This window comes from Hemiscyllium ocellatum, chromosome 10 (genome assembly GCF_020745735.1).
Source record: "Hemiscyllium ocellatum isolate sHemOce1 chromosome 10, sHemOce1.pat.X.cur, whole genome shotgun sequence".
Classification (NCBI taxonomy): domain Eukaryota; kingdom Metazoa; phylum Chordata; class Chondrichthyes; order Orectolobiformes; family Hemiscylliidae; genus Hemiscyllium; species Hemiscyllium ocellatum.
In genome coordinates, this window is record NC_083410.1 from 63374229 (window position 1) to 63397827 (window position 23599).

The window sequence follows — 23599 nt, forward strand, 5'->3', positions numbered from 1 at the left end:
ATCCATATCTCAATCCTGTAGCTTTCCTGCTCTGTCTTCCCTTTTCTTCCTGCCCAGTATTTGTTAAATGCCACACATTCTCCCATAATAAATCTCAAACCTTACATGCAGGCACCCCACGTTCTGTGGTACCAATTGACACACAATGCTAGGAAACAAACACTGGGCTGAGAGCTGGCTCACATTCAGGCCTTGATTCAGCAGAAGCTAGTGTCACACTCGAGACAGAGGCCTCTCTCTCATTACTTAGAGATGGGGAGGTGGGAGTAATAAATGAGAAATATCTACAACTAATTCATTGATCCTCTATTTGTGCCTTCCAGAAACTGAATGATAAATTTCTCACCACTGCATGACATGTGAAGGTTATCAAGACTTGCTAGTCCTTCGTCTCATTTTCCTCTGCTTATGGATCTACTTTCAGAAGTTGTTGCTTGTGGAAGATAAGCTTGAGCAGCATCAGCAACCGGCACCGACTCAGGTCTTAGTAGATACCAGCCCAAAGATCAGCACCTTTTATTGCAATCATCACCACCCCTGCTCATGACTCCACCCCCATTCCCCCCACCACCACACCCACTCCAGTTACAGGCTCCGCCCCCACTCCCAGATCCCAGCTCCCAGCCCTGCTGAGTTTTCACCATCCCTCCAGACCTCCCCCTCACTGAGGACAAACGATCAGTCCTCAGCAAAGGACTCACCTTCATCCCCCTCTGTCCACGCATCAATGAATTTAATAGACACCGTGACGTCGAACACTTCTTCCCCCACCTTCGCCTCCGAGCTTACTTTCACAATCAGGACTCCCGCCCACCTTCCGAGGACCCCTTCGCCCTACTCCAACACACTGCACCCACCTGGACACCCCGTGCTGGCCTATTACCTGCCCCCGACCTCTTCATTTCCAACTGCCGCCGGGACATTAACCACCTCAACCTGTCCACCCCCCCCCCCACCCCACTCCAACCTCTCACCCTCACAATGTGCAGCCCTCGAATCCCTCTGCTCCAATCCCGACCTCACCAGCAAGCCAGCAGATAAAGGGGATGCAGTGGTAGTCTGGCGCACTGACCTCTACACCGCTAAAGCCAAACACCAACTCGAGGACACCTCTTCCTACCGCCCCCTCGACCGTGACCCCACACCCCATCACCAAACCATCATCTCCCAGACCATACAGAACCTCATCACCTCAGGAGATCTCCCAACCACAGCTTCCAACCTCATAGTTCGGGAACCCCGCACTGCCCGGTTCTACCTCCTTCCCACAATCCACGAGCCTGACCACCCTGGCCGACCCATTGTCTCAGCATGCTCCTGCCCCACTGAACTCATTTCTACCTACCTCGACACTGTCCTATTCCCCCCAGTCCAGGAACTCCCCACATAAGTTCGAGACACCACCCACACTCTCCACCTCCTCCAAGACTTCCGTTTCCCCGGCCCCCAATGCCTCATCTTCACCATAGATATCCAATCCCTCTACACTTCCATCTGCCATGACCAGGGCCTCCAAGCCCTCCGTTTCTTCCTGTCCTGACATCCCCAACAGTACCCTTCCAACGATGCTCTCATTCATTTGGCCGAACTAGTCCTCACCCTTAACAATTTCTCCTTCAAATCCTCCCACTTCCTCCAGACCAAAGGGGTAGCTATGGCACACGTATGGGCCCCAGCTATGCCTGTCTCTTTGTTGGCTACGTAGAACTGTCAATCTTCCATAATTACACCGGCACCACTCCCCACCTCTTCCTCCGCTACATTGATGACTGCATTGGCGCCACCTTGTGCTCTTGCGAAGAGGTTGAGCAATTCATCAACTTCGCGAACACATTCCACCCTCACCTTAAATTTACCTGGACCATCTCTGACACCTCCCTCCCCTTCCTAGACCTCTCCATCTCCATTAATGATGACCGACTTGATACCGACATTTTTTACAAAACCACCGACTCCCACAGCTACCTGGATTACACCTCTTCCCACCCTACCTCCTGGAAAAGTACCATCCTGTGTTCCCAATTCCTCCGCCTCTGCTGTATCTGCTCCCAGGAGGACCAGTTCCACCACAGAACACACCAGATGGCCTCCTTCTTTAAAGGCCGCAATTTCCCTTCCCACATGGTTAAAGTTGCCCTCCAACGCATCTCATCCACATCCTGCACCTCTGCCCTCAGACCCCACCCCTCCAACCGTAACAAGGACAGAACGCCTCTGGTGCTCACTTTCCACCCTACCAACCTTCGTATAAACCAAATCATCTGCCGACATTTCCACCACCTCCAAACAGACCGCACCACCAGGGATATATTTCCCTCCCCACCCCTTTCCACCTTCCGCAAAGACCATTCCCTCTGTGACTATCTGATCAGGTCCATGCCCCCCTACAACCCACCCTCCCATCCTGGCACCTTACCCTGCCACCGCAGGAATTGCAAAACCTGCGCCCACACCTCCTCCCTCACCTCCATCCAAGGCCCTAAAGGAGCCTTCCACATCCATCAAAGTTTTACCTGCACATCCACCAATATCACTTATTGTATCCGTTGCTCCCGATGCAGTCTCCTCTACATTGGGGAGACTGGACACCTCCTAGCAGAGCGCTTTAGGGAACATCTCTGGGCCACCAGCACCAATCAACCATACCGATCTGTGGCCCAACATTTCAACTCCCCCTCCCATTCTGCCAAGGATGTGGAGGTCCTGGGCCTCCTTCACCGCTGCTCCCTCACCACCAGATGCCTGGAGGAAGAACTGCCCCATCTTCCGCCTCTGAACACTTCAACCCAAGGGCATCAATGTGGTCTTCAACAGTTTCCTCATTTCCCCTTCCCCCACCTCACCCCAGTTCCAAACTTCCAGTTCAGCACTGTCCCTTGACTTGTCCTACCTGCCTATCTTCTTTTCCACCTATCCACTCCACCCTCCCCCCACCCCCAACCTATCACCTTCATCCCCTCCCCCACTCACCTTTTGTACTTTATGCTACTTTCTCCCCACCCCCACCCTCCTCTCACTTATCTCTCCACCCTTCAGGATCTCTGCCTGTATTCCTGATGAAGGGCTTTTGCCGGAAACATCAATTTTACTGCTCCTTGGATGCTGCCTGAACTGTTGTGCTCTTCCAGCACCACTAATCCAGAATCATTTATTGCAATCATGGTGAGTTACAGGGGCGTGCATAGCATGAAATTTACATCAGATGTAGGCAGGAGCCAGTAAGGGCAGAATGGACAGTGTGTCTGGAGCAGAAACACGTTTAATCCTTTCTGAAAAGAGCAGCAATAAAGTTCTGAATCCCTAGGCTTTAAAAGAAGGGTATTGAAATTGTACCAGCAAAGAGAAGGTGAGTTTACATCATCCCCAAGAAAGTGTTTCATTATGAAGAGTTTGAGTAGTACAACTTGAGCAAGTGCAACAGCATGGCAGATAGAGGGAATGAGTGGAGTGTGGTTTTGATTGTGCTCTGTGGTCCGTTTTAATGCTGATCAGTTGGAGAGGGGATGATGTATTGCCACAAGGGAATATTGGGTCTGTGGGGATGGGAAATACTGCCCTGACTCAGGAGAGCTTTGATCAGGAATCAACTATAAGCATCAAGACAATGTCATGAGCCACATAGGTGCAGCATAGTCCTTATTTCTGAAGATTCATTCACACATTTGCTGGTATTTGTATAGGATGAGGGACGCCAATTATATAGCTAGATTGGGGAAGCTGAAACATGTTCTCTGTAGAGAAGAGAAGGTTAAGAAGATTTAATAGAGGTGTTTAAATTCATGAGGGATTTAGGCAAATCAAATTGAGACAATCTATTCTCATTGGTCATGATTTGGAGATGTCGGTGTTGGACTGGGGTGTACAAAGTTAAAAATCACACAACACCAGGTTATAGTCCAACAGGTTTAATTGGAAGCACACATTGTTAACAGCTAACCGAGAACGCAACTTTTAAAAAAAAGGGTTTTGTGAGTTACATGTGAAAGAAGTGAAACTATCACTGTATTCTAACAGATGAAAGGCTTAACAGACAATCAATTTTTCAATGTATAATTTCAGTTACATCACACTGTAAATTTTTGCTATAAATTCTGTGTTACAATCAAGCCCTCCACAATCACCTGATGAAGGAGTGTCACTCCAAAAGCTAGTGTGCTTCCAATTAAACCTGTTGGACTATAACCTGGTGTTGTGTGATTTTTAACTTCATTCTCATTGGTGAAAGCCAGAGGAGGATTCTGTCTGGTGAGCCAATACAATATGGAGGAGCCACTTTCCAAATGAATGGCTGGGGTTACCTTTCAGTGAAGGCAGATCAACAGAACTTCCAAAAAAGAACTGGATACTAATCTGCAGAAGAAAAAAAATAAATGTGCAGGGCTAATTGGACAGAGCATGGGGTCTAATTTGCAGAACTGTTTTTGCAGAGAGTTAACACTGACCTGACAAGAGAAATACATAGTCATTCTATTACTCACTTAATGCCAACAGTCCTCCACACCCATTTGGTATATCATTGCACAACACTGCAAGTTAATTATTCTTCATTATATCCAGAGAGTGGGCATTCTCTTGAACCCCAAATAAATAGCTCTGGGTTTGGGAAGTATGCGCTTGCATTATGCAACTCGACAAATTAATAAAAATGTGTGTAAAGGTTGACTCCATTTGTATACATCACCCACTGACTTCCTGAAAAAGAATGTGGCAGCTGAAAATGGTTGCCTAAAGGTGAAAGTTGGAAAGTAACTACAACAAAATCAGACAAAAGACCATCTTAGTTATTAATTGTAAATAAATGGAAGAAAGCAGAGGAAGAATGTTGGAATGTGAGGCTCTCTGATGTGAAAGATAACACGTCACTGTACAAACAGTGCAAGAACAAAGTAGATGTGCGACTTGGGTTATTTCCCCAGCAATGAGAAAACAAGGTGTGCCCTTGTGTCGCTGTTTTCTACCAGAAATAAAATCAAATGTATAGTATTTTGTGAACTTGATTCTCACCAGTTGGATAGTTAAGAAGGATTAGACTTTCTATTAGAGTTCTTGGATGAAATTTATGAGGCAGATCAACTGTTAATTAAATGCCTATGAGGCATAATTAGATTCAGATAGATTGTTTTAAAAAAGATTATTCTGTAGAAGAATATATCATGGAGTTTAACAGCTTGTATGAAAGACTGACAAAATTAATTTGGGGATCCTTTGATCAGTAGTAGTGTTTACATTGCTGGATTATGTTACAGAGACTCAAGTGGACAAGGTCCTAGTTCTTACTGAAATTTCGGTCTCAAAGAAGGACATTTGAGATTAGATGCCTGCTTGAAAAATATCTTGAAGAGAAAGAGAGTTCCTTTAGCCTTCATGGTATAAATGGGACATTTCATGACACAAAGAATAGACAATACAAGGATTACCAAATTCCAAAATGATGAAGATACTGAACAATAAGGAAAATGTTAAAGACAGGTAGAATTAAGGTATGCTCGAAACGTCGAATTCTCTATTCCTGAGATGCTGCCTAACCTGCTGTGCTTTGACCAGCAACACATTTGCAGCTGTGATCTCCAGCATCTGCAGACCTCATTTTTTACTCGAAGATTTTAACCTACTGCGAATCCTCTTACAAGGATGCCTTCCTTGAAGAAGCTCTCTTCCTCCCTCTACAAGGATTTCAGTGAGTCCCTCTCTCACTGCACCCCCCAGGTCATCTCCTCTGCACAGAAGTATCTCAGCCTGCTTGGCTCTCTCTCTCTTATTCCTGATGAAGGGCTTATGCTCGAAACGTCGAATTCTCTATTCCTGAGATGCTGCCTAACCTGCTGTGCTTTGACCAGCAACACATTTGCAGCTGTGATCTCCAGCATCTGCAGACCTCATTTTTTACTCGAAGATTTTAACCTACTGCGAATCCTCTTACAAGGATGCCTTCCTTGAAGAAGCTCTCTTCCTCCCTCTACAAGGATTTCAGTGAGTCCCTCTCTCACTGCACCCCCCAGGTCATCTCCTCTGCACAGAAGTATCTCAGCCTGTTTGGCTCTCTCTCTCTTATTCCTGATGAAGGGCTTATGCTCGAAACGTCGAATTCTCTATTCCTGAGATGCTGCCTAACCTGCTGTGCTTTGACCAGCAACACATTTGCAGCTGTGATCTCCAGCATCTGCAGACCTCATTTTTTACTCGAAGAATTACTACTGAAAGCAGCTTTAGCAGAACAAGCTCTTACAGTAAAAAAAATTGAAATTGTGACAATCAGCTGATAAATTATTGGAATATCCAAACAACAAGTAATAATTACATGAGGTCTGACTCAAAGGATTATGCAATAAACTACATAATGTGGAAAGGTAGGGTCCTCAAAAGGATACATGACATGGAGGATTTTGAAGAAAAGAGTGAAGAAAGTATTAATCTGAATAAATTATATTGTGAACAAGGAACTTTAGTCATGTTTGATATTTTTGTCACAAACTTATTTAACTGTGCAGTGCTTTATTGTCATTGCACATCGGCAACAGTATGTGGAATAGATTGGTTGAAATGATAACTATATTCAAAAAGTAATGAGAGTAGATGAAGATTACAAAATATAAAAATGTTATGTGCTTTAGGATTGTTGATGACAATATATCAAGAGAATGGGAATTTCATGTAAAATAGCTGAAGTAAGCCATTGTATAAATACGTATATATCCTCGGGTGAGATACCTATGCCCTAAAGCATTCCTTGCATGATAGCAGTATAAATGAAACTTCACATGGTATATGTTAAGGGAATTATTTCTGAAAAGTCCATGTGTCTGGATCTTACTCAGTCATAACGTAATTCTACCCCCTTAACAAGACCTGATGCTATGCATTACACAAGTATCAAAGGCATAAAATAACCAAATTATTTTATAGTTACAGAGATAATTTTCACACTTCACTCGTCAAAGTTAAAAAGTCTTGCTAAAAGATACAGGTGTGGTTGATGAAGAGGTTTTGAGGCTGATAAAAAGAGATTTGTGAGAATTATGAATTCTAGCATGTGTATCATGTATCACGACCACACATTCCTTTGTAAACCTTCCATTGACAGATAATTTTAATGACGCAGTTTCTGTGGATCTAGAGGTATGGACCAAAGACTCTATCCTGTTATAAAGTATTTTTAATCTGTAATTTATACATCAAGAGACTACCATAACATTCATTAAGAATAAAGGAGTTGCAGAAAAAAATCATGGAAAAGTGGAATGGGAACTGACATGGGCACATGCAAAGTTTCACACTGATAAATGAGGGGAATTTGTCAATGGCAAATCCAACAATATATAAAAACATAGACATCAAGTCACCAAGGTCAAAGCTGAAAGTAGTTTCAGCAGTCCCTGAAATATCAGTTATTTGTACATTCTCAAGTCTGACTCCATTTTCTTTCCAAGCTGGCTACATTGCAGGTCAGCTCTTCATCCCCACTACATGCACAAATCATGCAACTGTGAGTTAAACCAATAATGGATTTATTGACATTGATTCGATAGTCTTGTTTCAATTATTTTATATAAAATGGTAATTTTGATGCAAATGGTTTTGTTTATTCCAGGTTAGACTCCTGCATTTGGTCAATCTATGGTCAGTTAACATAGCAGCCAATCTATGTCAGTATTTTAAAATAATTTTTAAATAGGAATTAACTCATGAATTGTCTCAGGTATAACGATAAGATAATGAAAGCCAAAATTTGATGGATCATTTTTACAACTATCAGGGTGGCACAGTAGCTCAGTAGGGCAGAGCAGTAGCTCAGTGGTTAGCACTGTTGCCTCACAGTGCCAGGGACCTGGGTTTGATTCCAGCTTCAGCCCGCTATTTGTGTGGAGTTGCATATTCTCCCTGTGTCCACATGGGTTTCCCTGGGTGTTCCAGTTTCCTCCCACAGTCCAAAGATGTGCTGGTTAGGTGAATTGGCCATACTAAATTGTCCAATAGTATTCAGGGATGTGTAGGTTATAGAGTTGTACAGCATGGAAACAGACCCTTCATCCAACCCATCCATGCCAACCAGATATCCCAACCCAATCTAGTCCCACCTGCCAGCACCTGGCCCATATCCCTCCAAACTCTTCCTATTCATATACCCATCCAAATGCCTCTTAAATGCTGCAATTGTACCAGCCTCCACCACATCCTCTGGCAGCTCATTCCATATACGTACCACCCTCTGCATGAGAAAGTTGCCCCTTAGGTCTCTTTCATATCTTTCCCCACTCTCCCTAAACCTATGCCTTCTAGTTCTGGACTCCCCGACCCCAGTCCTATTTATCCTATCCATGCCCCTCATAATTTTGTAAACCTCTATAAGGTCACCCCTCAACCTACGCCCTCCAGGGAAAACAGCCCCAGCCTGTTGGGCCTCTCTTTGTAGCTCAAATCCTCCAACCCTGGCAACATCCTTGTAAATCTTTTCTGAACCCTTTCAGGTTTCACAACATCTTTCCAATAGGAAGGAGACCAGAATTGCACGCAATATTCCAACAGTGGCCTAACCAATGTCCTGTACAGCCACAACATGACCTCCCAACTTCTATAGGAGAAAGTGAGAACTGCAGATGCTGGAGATCAGAGCTGAAAATGTGTTGCTGGAAAAGCACAGCAGGTCAGGGCAGCATCCAAGGAGCAGGAGAATCGACGTTTCCGGCATGAGCCCTTCTTATGGAATCATGATTCCTGAAGAAGGGCTCATGCCCGAAACGTCGATTCTCCTGCTCCTTGGATGCTCCCTGACCTGCTGCGCTTTTCAAGCAACACATTTTCAGCTCCCAACTCCTGTACTCAATACTCTGACCAATCAAGGAAAGCATACCAAACGCCTTCTTCACTATCCTATCTACCTGCAACTCCACTTTCAAGGAGCTATGAACCTGCACTCCAAGGTCTCTTTGTTCAGCAACACTCCCTAGGACCTTACCATTAAATGAATAAGTCCTGCTAAGATTTGCTTTCCCAAAATGCAGCACCTTGCATTTATCTGAATTAAACTCCATCTGCCACTTCTCAGCCCATTGGCCCATCTGGTCCAGATCCTGTTGTAATCTGAGGTAATAGTCTTCGCTGTCCAGTACACCTCCAATTTTGGTGTCATCTGCAAACTTACTAACTGTTAGGTGCATTAGTTAGGGGTAAACATAGAAGAATTGGATAGGGGAAGAGGTTTGTGTGGAATACTCTTTCAAGGGTCGGTGTAGACTTATTGGGCCAAATGGCTTGTTTCCACACTGCAGGAACTCTATGATAACAGCAGTGATGCCTAAATGTAAAGAATTCAATCAAAATGGTTGGCGATGATAATCCATTTCCATTAGCACATGAGCAAAATCATGAATTGCCTGCTATTCTCATTGAGAATCTACTTGTTGTGGAAGTTGTTACAATTAGTACCTCCAGGATGATGGATCTTGAATACAAATTGAAAGATTTGAGACATAGTTTAAGAGCATCCTGGACAAAGACAAAAGTCAGTTCATGAGATTTTGGTGCATTGTGAGAGAGAGAGTCATAGGAAGTGGAAAGCCCGGCTAAAAGAACAGGTCATGATGGTAGGATACCAATTAACCATGGTTAATTAATCAAACTGTTAAGATTCATTCCTCACAATTGGCTACAAATTTACAAATTTTGAGTAGCTGACAAATAACAAAAGTACCTCGTATTTCAAAACCTCGTGTTTTATGATAAAGGTCTTGAGGAACAGAGCAGTGCTGGGTTGTAGTAATGACGACACACAAAAAAAAGGTCATCATATTCAGAAACCAATTGGCAAGGGATGACGTATATTCTAGAGGAGCTTAGTAAATGGAGAGATGCAATAAATCTTACTGTTAAGTTTAAATATTGGTTAAATGTTTGGAGTGGTTGGCAGGACGCAAGGCAGAGAGTAAGAAATGCAATGTAAGTAGATTCAAAATTGATTCTTGCACCAGCTAATGGTTACAGACTGGAGGAAGACCATTCAGTCATTCAAGTGGGCAATCTCAAAGTCATTGACCCAGCTGTACAATTAGAAGCTGCTATTTAAATAAATTAGATATTGAAATAAAGACCACACAACGGGCTTGGAACAGAACTAGAAGCAGATGTTTTCAAAATGGTCAAGTTTTGGCAGATGCCAATAAATTCAAAGATAAACTAACAGTCCTATGCGAAACCAAGATAATTAGATCATTGGCGAGAGATTTTGGTGTTCACTCTAAGTTACTGGTTTTGTTCATGGAAGGATACTAGGCTGTGGTAATTTTTTAGCAAGGTTTGTTTTGCTGAAAGTAGGTTTGTGGTCAACTAATAGCAGTCCCAACAATATTTTTTGGGGAAAAAGTTCAATCATTTCATTATGTCAGTTAATGATTTTTTGTGCAGAATCACTGCCACATTTGAGAAACATAATGTCATAACAAGAGGTAAAAATTAAAATTGAGAGTCAAGCTTATGAGGCTTTTTAATATTTTGATTTAGATATTAAACAGAATAAATGGGGAATAACTTTAAGTCAACAATCCTATTTTGCAATTGTTATCAGTTAGGTTATCGCAGAAGGATGATGCTATATCACAAGAAGAAATAGAGAGCTGTTGCAAAACTTGGTTAGTCAACTGAACTGTTTGACCACTCAAGCTAGAGTTTTGATGGCCTTGTCATTAAATACTGAAATGAAACAACCGAACACCGAAAATGTTCTGATCATGAATGCATCATGACCACGGATCAGAATTGGGAGTACTGTGGATATATTTTAGCTCTTAATTCCAAGATTTCTTTTTAAAAAGGAAGGCTGCAGAAACAATAAGTACAGGTGTAAAAAAGGATCTTGTATGTGAGCCTGATAGAATATAATGCTTAAAGCTGTCAAAAAATCTTCAAATAGATTGGACTGTGATCGGTTACAGCTACAAAAGTAATGAGGGACTGATCAACCCCTGCATACAAGAAAGCCACCCTCTTCAGACTATGTTGCAAATAGCAGACACATCATGTATTTTACCCACCAAGAACACACAAAGATAGGAATTAAAACATCAGTTTCAATTCTACTGAAGTGGACTAGTGGGAGTGAATGCTTTATTTTAGAGTCATACAGCATAGAAACAAACTCACCAATCGAACCAGTCCAGGCCGACCATAATCCCACAGTAAACTACTACCACCTGCCTGTGCTTGGCCTGTATCCCTCTAAACATTTCTTATCAAAGTACTTATCTAAATGTCTTTTAATCGTTGTAATTGTACCCATGACCATCACTTCCTCTGGATGTTCATTTCACACATGAACCACTCTCTGTGTAAAAATTACCTCTCATTTCTTTTCTAAACCTTTCTTCTCTCACCTTAAAAAAATGTCCCCTGGTCTTTAAAGCCCCTACCCTCAGGAAAGACACCTGCCCTTCACCTTATCTACACTCCTCATGATTTTATAAACCTCTATAAAGTCAGCCTTCAACCTCCTATGCTCCAGGGGAAAAACATCACAGACATTTCGGCCTCTCTCCATTACTCAAACCCTCCATTCCTGGCAACATCCTGGTAAATCTATTCTGAACCCTCTCCAGCCAACTAATATCCTTCTTATAATAGGCTGACCAGAATTGGAGTAAAAAGTGAGGTCTGCAGATGCTGGAGATCAGAGCTGAAAATGTGTTGCTGGTTAAAGCATTGCAGGTCAGGCAGCATCCAAGGAACAGGAAATTCGACGTTTCAGGCCAGAGGTCTTCATCAGGAATACTCCAGAAGAGACCTCACCAACATCCTGTTGGAGGGGGGTGGAGGGCTTGGCAGTAACATGTGAATAAACAAATGAAATATCTTTCCTCAGCAGGGAACTTAACAGTTTTGGGTATCCCGTCAGAAACCAAACTAAAATGTAAACGTTGTCCAGGGCCTGGTTTTTGCTAATGAAACAGTAAATAAATTAATTCTTGTGATGCACTTCCTTGAATTGCTATCCCTAGATGACCCAAAGGACATGAAAATGGTCATTTTGAAAAATGTTTTACCCGCTAACTTTTTTAATGGATCTTCAAATGTAGCTAATTGCATAATATTTCTTACAGAGAATTGGTAAAGTGGGGAATGCTACTTTTAGCTTGAGAAGCTAAGGAGATAGTTACCAGATACACTTGAGTAATAATCAAATTTTTTGACTACATTTTAAGGTTACATTTATAGGGTCGACAATTACATGGATACTATTTTTAAGGGACTGAAATTTCTGCCTGTCAAAATTCATGCTGTATCATTAGCAGAAGCTCAGTTGATCTCTAAACGAATAAAGAGAAAAAAACAAATTATGGTAATTCTGAAAGCCCACAGCAGAACTCAACAGCCAACAGACTGGAACACCGGGAGTGGAGCGGAATTAGCAGCAGATTGGAAAGCTGGAGCGGAATGTGACGGTCGGCACACTGACTCTAAAACATTGATCTGTTATCTGTGAAGAACTAGGGTCAACTATTACACGAGATATATGGAAAATTCCAAATTATTTGGCCAAAAATAGGGAGTTGATGTTTACATGTGATCAACTATTATTCAAGAAAATATGGTATTAAAAGATATTTAGCTGCTGAATACTAGCCTTTGTGGAGACAATGAATATGAAATTCTGTTTGTCAAATATTTTCAGTGAGATTGTGAACAAGGGACATATTGAATATTGACTGTTTAATGGACTGGGCACTGCTTGTGGATGGCCGAAAGGCATCTCCCCCACCAAGTTCTGTTTACTCCGTTCTCAAAAGCCTGTTATTTAAAGGAAGAGCAAAGAAAATGAATGAAATACATTCTGAATTTCTCCTTGAAGCACGGAAACATTGTCTTTTCTGACTAGAGAATAGTCTACTACCAATCATACAGAATTTTGGCAACTTGCTTATCAAACTGCATCACATTTAATGTCACCGCACCTTAATGATGAGACACAGCAGTAGCCAACAAGGAAAGAGAAGGAAGCTAGTCCTGCACTCTGAACATACAACCTTTTTGGTTATCCTGTGATGGTGAGTGAAGATTAGAGTGGTGCTGGAAAAGCACAACAGGTGAGGCAGCATCCGAGGAGCAGGAAAATCGACATTTTGGGCGAAAGCCCTTCATCAGGCATGATTCCTGATGAAGAGCTTTTGCCCGAAACGTTGATTTTCCTGCTCTTCAGATGCTGCCTGACCTGCTGTGTTTTTCCAGCACCACTCTAATCTTGACTGTAATCTCCAGCATCTGCAGTACCCACTTCTGCTATGGTGAGTGCCTGTGTGAGATTCCCCAATTGGTTATGGCTCCAGTTGGGATACTGCAAATGGTTAAGCTGCTGAGTGAGGAGTGATGAACTGTCTCCCCTTCTTTATTCACCAACCCTTTCTCGTGGTCACATCAAGGTCAATTATCTCTTGGGAATACTTTTTTCCAGGAATAAATGAATTTATGGTTTAAAATGAGTCAATTTAATCAGGCTTTCTTGAATTAGCAAAAGAGTGAGTTTATTAGTTAAAGAAAATCACAAGAAGCAATAACAACAAAACACAGATTAGGAATAAGAAGTGAGTTGAAAAAATACAAAAATTTTAAAAAGGCTGTGAGTCATCCATGAAGATTAGAAAGTCAAATACTATGGCCTTTATAGTGATTATTAGCTGTAACGTTGGCATTAGTGTTGTCAATTTGAGATTATTGGCTTTGCAAGTTGATTGAAATTCCTTTGGTTACATTCGTCTCAACAGTGTTGGCTGGCAGCACTCAGAGTAAGAGGTAGTTCACTTTCTTCATCTGCAGTGCATGAATATTCAATGGTTGTCCTCAAAGTTGCATCATTTGCAGCACTCTACAACACACAGTAGGATGTCAAGCCATTAACACACACAATGATTGGAGCTTAGTCTATAAACCACAAAAAAGAGAAGGAGAATTAGACCATTCAGCCCATCAAGTCTGTTCCACTGCTCAAAAATGGTTGATGTGTTTCTCAACTGCTGAAAATGTGTTGCTGGTTAAAGCACAGCAGGTCAGGCAGCATCCAAGGAACAGGAAATTCGACGTTTCGGGCCAGAGCCCTTCATCAGGAATTCCTGATGAAGGGCTCTGGCCCGAAACGTCGAATTTCCTGTTCCTTGGATGCTGCCTGACCTGCTGTGCTTTAACCAGCAACACATTTTCAGCTCTGATCTCCAACATCTGCAGATGTCACTTTTTACCTGATGTGTTTCTCAACCCTATTCTCCTGCCTTCTTCCTATAAGCTTTCATCCCCTTACTTATCAAGAACCTATCTATCTCTGTCTTAAGTAAACTCAAGGAATTGGCCTCCACAGCCTCCTGCAGCAATGAGTTCCACAGAGTCACCATCCACTGTTGAAGAGGTTTCTCCTTATTTCAGTTCTAAACAGTCATCCTTTCACTCTGAGTCTATATCCTCAGGCCCTAGTCTCTCACACAAATGAAAATACCTTCTCCACGTCCACTCTAACCAGGCCTATCTGTATTCTGTAAGTTTCAATGAGATCTTCCTAAACTCCTTCGAGCACGGACCCATAGTGCTCCTCATGTGACAAACTCTTCATCCTGTACAAAGTTAAAAATCGCACAACGTTATAATCGAACAGGTGTATTTGGAAGCACTAGCTTTCAGAGCGCTGCTCCCACACAACCACCTGATGAAGGAGCAGCACTCCGAAAGCTAGTGCTTCCAACTAAACCTGTTGGACTATAACCTGGTGTTGTGTGATCTTTAGCTTTGTACACCCCAGACCAACACTGGCACCTTCAAATCATTCATTCCTGTAATCATTCATGTGAATCTCCTCCAGACCCTTAAAAGACCAACACGTCCTCCCCTAGATACCAGGCACAAGATTGCTCACAATATTCCAAATGTGGTCTGGCCAGAGCCTAATATACACTCAGCAGTATATCCTTGCTCTTGTGTTCTAGCCCTCTCAAATTGAATACTAACATTGCATTTGCCTTCCTAACTATCAACTGAACCTATATGTCAACCTTAAGAGAATTCTGAACTCAGAATTACATGTCCTTTTTGCTTTAGATTTAGAAAACAGTCTATGCCTGAATTCTTCCTACTTATAGGATTAAAATCACATTTGCCCAGATTTTATTCCCTCGACCACTTCTTTGCCCATTCTCCCAGCCAGTCCAAGTCCTTCTGCAGCCTCCTTGCTTCCTCAACATTACTTGTTCCGCCCTATCTTTGTGTCACCTGCGAATTTGACAACAATGCCCTCAGTTTCATTGTCCAGATGGTTAATGTATTGTTTTTAACTCCAGTTTTGTATCTCCCTGGGAGGGTGAAATACAAACACGGCTGCAGGAGATAACCTCCTGCTGAGACGGTGTTGGATATCAGCCTGTAATTATTGCTTTCCTTTTAATCTTTCTTTTGAAATTTTCCTGATTCTGTACAACTGGGACATTCCAGAGTTCTTTCCCACACAGCCACTGAATTTGTATCTGCAGTCATATTGTGGCATTTAGCATTTTTAGAAAGAAATTCATGTGGGCAATTAAAAGCTCAGCGCATCATTCGGTGATCTGAGGTAAAGTTCCATTGGTGTGACTTGTAGCATGTAACCGAGGACATATTCAGTCATGGCATAAATTTATGACCCTGAGGAATTTGCCCTCAAACTGAAGAACAGCTGACATGAAACTCGACGAAAGAGCAATTGGAAAAGGCTGCAGGTTGACTATGCTACTTCAAAATAAATGCTAGACAGAGAGAAATTTCTAAAATTAAATGACTGGATGCAAGTCACCATGTGTCTTATTATGTTAAGAAACAATGTCATATAGGATGTTAAAAATTGCACAACACTAGGTTATAGTCCTACAGGTTTAATTGGAAGCACTAGCTTAAGGAGCGCAGCTCCTTCATCAGGTAGAAGGAGCAGTGCTCCGATAGCTGGGACTATAACCTAGTGTTGTGTGATTTTTAATTTTGTACGTCCCAGTCCAACACCGGTATCTCCAAGTCACGGAGCAAGGAAGTATTAGGGACCCTAAAGGAGGTCTTACAATGTAATGCATTGTATATGAATTTTATGATTGTGGTGTTTATTAACTTGCACTCATTTGAGCATGTTCTAAATAGACTTAGAGCGAATTGATGAAACGCCATCACCATCAATGGTCCATCGCAGATGAGGGAGACTCTCTTCCATTCTAAGGGTGAGTCCACAAATGGCTGTCCAGTCCGGTGTGGCTTCCACAGACTCTGCCACACTTGGGGTGGTTGCGGAAAGGGGTTGATGGGACTTTGGTGCGGCAGCACACTCATTCTGCTGTTTACACCTAGCTTCCACTTATTCCCAATAGCAAGTCTCCAGGTGCTTGATTCCTTCCGGATGCTCCTCCTCCACTTTGAATGGTCTTCAATCAGTGATTCCCGGAACGCCATACTTCACCAGTGAGCCTTTGAGGGTATCACTGAAGCTCTTCTTCCATCTACCTGGGACTTAACTGCTGTTTCAGGGCTGGGGATCCCCTGCTTAGAGAGTCTCATATCAAGCATGAGGACAAGCCTAGCTCATTGCAACCAATCAAGGGTGGTCAGTGCCTCAGTGCTGGAGATGTTGGTTTAGCAGCCTGTGACTTTTCAAGTGAAATAAAAATCATTAAAAAGCAAGGCCAGAAAAAAGGCACAGCAACTGAAATAAACATGGCATCAAAATTGGCCAAAAAGCAAAGCATGCTGAGAATATCTGAGCCAAGACAGACGCAAGAGACAATTCTGCCTGGGGGCAAGTCCTTGAAAGATCTAAGCCCAGACAATTGAAACCAGAGAGGCATGAGAACACATTAGGAAGTGTTAAAGGGCAATTCCACCCTCCCTGACAAACAAACAACACCAGGTGCATGGAGTAGACATGCCTCAGTAAGACCAAAGACCAAGTATATGGGACAAAACCAAACTTCCACACCCCAAGAGCAGACACATCAAAAAGGTAGCTGCTAAGCAAGCCATCAAGAGTTGTTAGCGTGTCTCACGTTAATAAGGCAACGTAAATTGGTACCTCTGTAATAATACAAAAGTGTAAAATAGGCTCCATTTCTATCCTTCACTTCTGACTCACTGGGAAAGAACACAGTAGGGCAGACAAAGGTTTGCACATTACAGATACTAACGGAACACACAAGAGTGATTAGCTGATTTTTTGTGGAATATTGTTTGTTGAATAAAATTTTCTTGCAATAGTTGTGGGTTGCTTTATTTTACCACATTGTGGCCAAGAGGAAGCTGTGATGGTGATTGACAAGATTAAATTTGAGATGTATGACTTTTCATCAAATGAGGACATAGCATCGTGTTCACTAGAACTGAGTTTAGCTGAGTCAGTTACAGACAAACCAGGCAGAAAGAGAATGTATTAATTACCTTCCTTGTCCCTCAAGCTCCTCCTCCTTCTCAGCTGCTCATTGTACATCTGTTGGCAAAGGTCATACCATTATGATGGTGAGGTTATATCAGATACAACAGACTACAACAAACCATGCCAGATGCTCTGGCATGTTCTTCTAAGATTTGCCTGATAGCACCTTGCAGAGGAAATGTAGCTTGACCATCCCAATGGCTTGTTCAATCATGTTTCAATTGATAGTGAAGTGATGAAGGTGTCATTGGGAATGCTATCAATTAGCAAGTAATCACCAATAGCCTGCTCACCAAGGAGAAGTCAGAATTCCACAAAAAAATTATTAAATCACAGGATGGAAACATTATGGATAAAGTGAACATTGATTGTTCTAGTTGTTCATAAGTCACTGGTACTGAACCATGTTCTTCAATTGCTGCTGTCCATTTGCTGAAAACAATCAAACATAGTGTTTCAGTTGTTGCTACATTTAATCCTGCCTCGGAGCAATGGTATGACTCGTTTGTGGGATGTACACATCACTAAGCAGCCTTTATTATCCTTCCATAACTTCCCAGAGGACAGTTAAAAGTCAACTTTATTGCTGTTGATCTGAACTCACATGTAGGCAGGAGCAGGTAAGGACAGCATGTAGACATTAGAGAACCAGATGGGATTTTGCAACACTTAACAGTGATCACCATTAGGCCATGTTTTCTATCCCAGATTTTAGTTTAATTCAAATTTCACCATCATGAACCCATGCCCCAGAAAATGAGGCTGGAGTTCTATATTACCAATGCAGTCCCCGTGGGACCCTCAGTCAAAGATGAGTGAAATAACTTCACAGAGGCTGGTATCCCACCACCAAGTCACTCCTTATTTACGCGTGGAAAGTCCTTGACACTAATCCAGCTTCTTCAGAGCCAGCTCTCAGAGTGTGAGGATGTCTGACATTCTTGTCTTTAATCTGTCAGCCAGGGCTCCCTGTTTGGACCAGACTAACAGCCCCAATCAGGGAACTTATATCCTATAATATCCACCTGGCTTTTCTTGTTACAATCACTACAGGGAGGTTGAATGGAATTGGTGACATGGGGGTCGTGAGAAGACAGGGCAGAAGATTTGGTAGTGAGAGCAGGGGTGTGACTGTTTTAGTGGCTGACTCCTGCCTGATGCTATGTGCACCACTTGGGCACAGAGTGTCTGACTATGAAGAACCTTCTGGGAAAGAGCTGAGGAGCCGGGCAGTGTTTGCTGGAAGACTTTCCAGGAGCACGGGAAAGTCATGCAACTTTCTGTGCACCTTGCCCCTCGCTGGCCTCTTGTTCAATGTTCATCTCAATTTGCAAAACTTCCCAGTTAAGATTCAACAAAACAATTTCCACACTGAATTATTTCTGAACGGTCTCAAGCATGAAAGAGAAACCACTCCTTGTAAAGATGTAGCTATGTCACAAGCAGTGCTTACTTACACATCTTTTCAAACACATAGTTAACTTCAGACTGACTGTTTATCTCCAGCTTACTTCCTTACCCGCATACTTTACTTAGAAAAGCTGTTTATTGAGCAGCTAGCCTAATATCTCCATGAAAATTGCAGCGAGGTCCTGTCAGCATGATAAAACCCCTGTTTAAATATCAAAATCACGTTGTTCCCTTCAGGCACCTAGATCACTTGGGTCCTTTCGGCAGCTAAACTTTCAGGAGACCAAAGGAGGCACAATCAAAGTGATAAGTAAGGCACTACCATTTTGATTGCTAAATGCCTCAATAATGCCAAGTGAAGGCACTGCAGTTCCTAATTTATTTAACACAATTTATTTTAGATTCACATATAGCTTTTCATATGTACATAGAGAAAAAAAATGGAACATGCTCTATTCAAAATTATCATCTTCAGCCTCAAATGCCTTTGGTCAGTTATTTCCCGACATATTTTAATTCTTCAATATCTTAATTTATATTCTGATGGCTTTCAGACCAAGCAATTATTCTTTTGTATACATAATTTAAAAGATACTGAATCATTGGCTTTAGTGGATATGTTTTGGATATCCAAAATGGCTGCGTCTGCAGCATTTTCTGCACTGTCAGATCACACATAGTAGTCTAAGAGCACAATAATGTTGAATGTTTAGTTATTTCCCTCTGACATTTTTCTCTTAGAATTAGCCTCATTTCAGAATCAGCAATGTTGACACACATTTTCAATAGAAGGAATCACAAGTTGAGGAAAATCTTCGCGCACGCTGTAATTAAAACATGGCCACATTTTTGGTGTTTGCTGTGTTTTATTTTTGAAAAGAATTTACAAATTAGAGTGGCATGGATTAATTTAAGTGTACAATTGAGTGACAGGGTGAGAGATTTAGCTTTATCAGTGGAGCTGACAAGTTAAGAGATGGTATTCTATTGTTTCTTCGTGCATGTGCTGTGTAGTTATTTATAAACTACAATGAAAAGATGCATTTCAAGTAAGACTTATGTACAGTCAGTCATTTTAGAAATGGGTTCTCAGTTCCCATCAGAACACAGAAAGCCAAATAACCATAGTCTATTCACTAATACTGTCCTTTTGAATTAAACTATCAACCGTCTCTCCTACCGTTATCTTCCTGTCAACAGTCATTTCCCCTGTGCTTGGTTTAAAAATTGGTCTTCTAATCCTGTAACTGTGCAAGTTATGCATTAATAATTTCCCCTTAGTAACTTGTTTGGAAGTTTGTGAATTGGTGCAAACTATGGCATCTTATGTCCACTCTACACACAAAAGAGGCAAAATTAAGGGGACAATAGTAAAATACATTCAATTTCTAAAATATATGAAGCTAAAAAGGTGATGACCCTGATATACTGATTTTTTAAAAATTTCCTTATATCTTATATTTAGTGAGATGATAAAAATTGGTCTGACACAAAGAACAGTAAATTAAAAGTTAATCCATTTGCAATCAAAGTCCCACGGATAATGTGGCTAACTAAAGGCCAGTTCTCCAAAGATACCATTAACAAAAATATAGGATTTATTAGTGGTGGATGTTTGATCATGTCTGTGAGGTTTAAAGCACTTTAGTTTCACTACTACCTTTGAGTTTCATAACTATTACACACCCTTCCAGCTCACTCCCTGCTGATGTCACGTGACATGGGGTTGTGGGAGGCGGATGAAAGATTCAGAGTGAAGGTTCTTGTGGTGTAATGGTAGTGTCCCAATCTTTCAGCTTGAAGACTTAAGCTCAAGTCCTACCTGCTCCAGAAATCTGTAATAACACTTTTGAATAGGTTGATTGGTAACTATCTAGGATTGGGTTTGAGGTTTTAAATTAATTTGAATAAGGCTGCGCACTTAACAGGAAACAATTGACTATGGAGAAGAATTTACTTATCCGCAGAAAACAGCTTTTCTTATTTAGATATGTAAATAGTTTTTACGAAACGATAGATAAAATAATCTCCCGAACTGTAAGGCTTAGGATCATTAGAAGTTAACTTGGCTCTGAAGATCTGAATCTTTTCAACAAGTATGTGGAAGAAGACAGCAACGAAATTGATTAATTTGTTGCATTTGCACCACTTTACTAGTTTAAGCAAATACACACATTGCCAGTGAATGAGTTATTTCATTGAATTACGAAATGAAATCGGCACTACCACATTTTCTGGACTGTTGATCAACTTAACGATGAACTTGATTATCACACAACACCAGGTTATAGTCTAACAGGTTTATTTGGAATCACTTGCTTTCTTCATCAGGTGAAGAAGCAGCACTTCGAAAGCTAGTGCTCCCAAATAAACCTGTTGGACAATAACGTGGTGTTGCGTGATTTTTAACTTTGTCCACCTCAATCCAACACCAGCATCTCCAAATAATGAACTTGATGGTTGCTACCTTTTTCTGAGACTGCTTTCAGCAAAGGTAATGGAGCCTACCTTGGCACCACATTCCCTCAATTATGCTATTAATGATATTAATTCACTGGAAAATTTAAATGAGCAGAAAAACTTGAATGAAACATTAGTCAGCTTGGAAACTTACATAGTGGTCATGTGACAACTATTTAAACACTCAGCTTGGGTGAATACTATTGTCTCGGACAAATGGAACTCTACCTAGAATCCAAATGCTAGGATCTTCTGATAGTGATATACTGTGAAGTGCTATTCTACAGGACACTTTGCCGTACATATGTACTGAATATGTCCTGTAATTATTCCATTATTTAACAACATATTGTTACCTTGTCTTATCATGCGACCAAATTCCAAGAGATTATTTCCTCAAGAGTCTTAAACATACAGAAATGAAGACGCTGCAGTTAAAAATGCCCCAATCCATCTGGTCACTGATGAATGATCTCACTATTTCATTTGGCTCTGAAGAGTAGCTGCACATGGCTAATTTTCAGTTCGTTGAATTTATTTCCATTTTGTATATTAATTTTGACTTTTATTTTAAGTTTAGATGATTTTAAAGTCCACTCAATTTCTTGACAAAGACAAATAGAGTCATAGAGATGTACAGCATGGAGATAAACTCTTTGGTCCAACCCGTCCATGCCAACCAGATATCCCAACCCAATCTAGTCCCACCTGCCAGCCCCGGCCCATATCCCTCCAAACACTCCCTATTCATATACCCATCCAAATGCCGCTTAAATGCTGCAATTGTACCAGCCTCCACCACATCCTCTGGCAGCTCATTCCATATACGTACCACCCTCTGTGTAAAAAATTTGCCCCTTAGGTCTCTTTTATATCTTTCCCCCTCACCCTAAACTTATGCCCTCTAGTTCTGGACTCCCCAACCCCAGGGAAAAGACTTTGTCTACTTATCCTATTCATGCCCCTCATAATTTTGTAAACCTCTATCAGGTCACCCCTCAGCCTTCAACGTTCCAGGGAAAAAAACCCCAACCTGTTCAGCCTCTCCCTATAGCTCAAATCCTCCAACTCTGGCAACATCCTTGTAAATCTTTTCTGAACCCTTTCAAGTTTCACAACATCTTTCCGATAGGAAGGAGACCAGAACTGCACACAATATTCCAACAGTGGCCTAACCAATGTCCTGTACAGCCCTAACATGACCTCCCAACTCCTGTACTCAATACTCTGACCAGTAAAGGAAAGCATACCAAATGCCTTCTTCATTATCCTATCTACCTGTGACTCCACTTTCAAGGAGCTATGAACCTGCACTCCAAGGTCTCTTTGTTCAGCAACACTCCCTAGGACTTTACCTGCTAAGTCCTGCTAAGATTTGCTTCCTCAAAATGCAGCACCTTGCATTTATCTGATTTAAACTCCATCTGCCACTTCTCAGCCCATTGGCCCATCTGGTCCACACCCTGTTGTAATCTGAGGTAATAAAGAAGCAGAAATTTCATTCTGCTATGAAACTTTAAGGGACTCATGGATATGTCCTGGACTGTTGAATCATAGAATCATAAGTCTTGGTAGCAGCTTTGCCTGGCATTTCAATGTAGGTCTCCCCATTGAATTATGATATCTGTTATTGGATAGGTTGCATGTTGAAATGGACTGCACATTTGATCTCAGAGGGTGCAACACAACATTTTATTTTGCCTTTTCATTGCTGCTTTTGAGTAGGAACAAATGCAGCAATATCTCACAGACAGTGATAAAGAGGGAATAATAACGCTTTGTGCAACTGGTGAAGGCGTTTAGTCAGTTAATCAATGAAAACTTTAAAGGTATGGAAGGGAGATGGAATGGTTCAGGATTTGAGAAAAGTCTTAGAGAGTTGGGTCCAAACAGTTAAAGGCCATGACACTGACACTGGGCGGAGCAGAGTGATGTGAGTCATTCCAGAGGCTAGTATCAGAAAATCATAGGATATAATAAAGTTGCGTATCTACAGCAGGTTGTAGAACTGGAGGTGACAAATTCAAGGAAGGGTCTGCCGATGAAGACAAGAAACTTAAAAATAATCCACAGGCGAAACAGATAGATAATTTGCGTCAATGATGATGAAGGCGAAGAGTAGTACTGCAGAAGAAGGCATAACAAGCCAGGATGGGATCAGTAGATTTTGTTGATCTATGAGGAATGATGCAAGGCTGTGGAATCATTGAGGAAAATCTCTGGGTTGGATTTTCATTGTCAAGACAGTAGTTCAAGTCAAGAACTTTCCCTCCACAGTAGACCCTCCCCAACCTGAGGGAATAAAGATCTCAGACTCTACCTTGC